The following is a 1,239-nucleotide window of genomic DNA, read 5'->3' on the forward strand; positions in this document are numbered from 1 at the left end:
TAGCATTATATTCCTCAAAGGTTATCATTCCAGGTTTAAATTCACCTTTACTTGAACTAATAGATGGGTGAGGGGATTCAATTTGACATAAGATGGTTACATTTACCTTTGGATGCATAGTTTTACAATATTTGCCGTGTGACATCCAGTCCCGAGTTATATTAGGAGGTGGGGTATAAGTCTGGTAAAGACCATGCACTATAGGAATACCTTTCCAGAGTATTTGGGTTCCATTGGTTTTGTTTGTCCACTGTTCAGGTAGGGGCAATGGGGTCGTCACACTAGTCATGTTAAAAACAAAAGATAAATTCAATGGTATCATAAAAAAATGGCAATCTTTTTTCAGCAGACTCGGGTAATGCTACACATAAACTTTTATCGGTATGATTCCATATTTTTGCAAACCCTTTGACTTGTTCCCAGGTGAGGTTTGATTTTCACTTTTAACAGTCTTTTCTGCTGAGCACATGTACAAGGTAAATAACCATGCAAATATAACTAACAAATTATAACTACAGTTTCCAGTAAACTGAACCATAGTCCAAATCTGAGGTTTTTCATTCACAGTTCTGAATACTTTTCTCCGTTGAACAGTTGCCCACAAAACAAAAGAAAAAGGTCTGACCCCCTTTAGGACCAACATTAAAATGTAGGAACAATACACTGAGAGCTTATTTTGCTTTCTTTGTCATAAGCGTCTTTTCCAGGTGTCCATGTTCAAGGGAGTGGCAAGTACCATAGGTACAGTTCCTACAGAAGGCAGTTCCACTAATACAGGTTGTCCAGGAAGGTGAGAGGGTTTTTGGTTACCCTCAGGTTTTGATGTTGCTGGTATCAAAGAGGGAGGCTGTGGATAAAAAGCTGTGGGTCCAGGGCATCCATTTACTCCCCATCAGTCATTCACCATTTTTACGGTATCCCATAGTCATTCAGTCCAAATGGATTTCTGAGGTTTTAGAAGTCCTTTAAGCAGGCAATTTGTTCTTTCCACTATGTCATTTGCTTGTGGATAATAGGGTGTGTGAAAAATCCACTGGATTCCTTCTTCCTTGGCCCACTCCTGGACGATAGCAGCTGTGAAGTGTGATCCGTTGTCTGATTGGATAGTGTCCCAGTTTAATTGAGACAAAGGTCTTTTACTGAGGATGGATAAGGAGAAAAAGACCCAAACCTTCTTTTCTAGGAATTATAGATCCGAAATTAAGAGGCTCCGATTGAAGGAAAACAAATTATGGAAAA

This window comes from Empidonax traillii, unplaced genomic scaffold (genome assembly GCF_003031625.1).
Source record: "Empidonax traillii isolate 1590-97213 ecotype Southwest subspecies unplaced genomic scaffold, ASM303162v1 scaffold2003:size103997, whole genome shotgun sequence".
In the NCBI taxonomy this organism is placed as follows: Eukaryota; Metazoa; Chordata; class Aves; order Passeriformes; family Tyrannidae; genus Empidonax; species Empidonax traillii.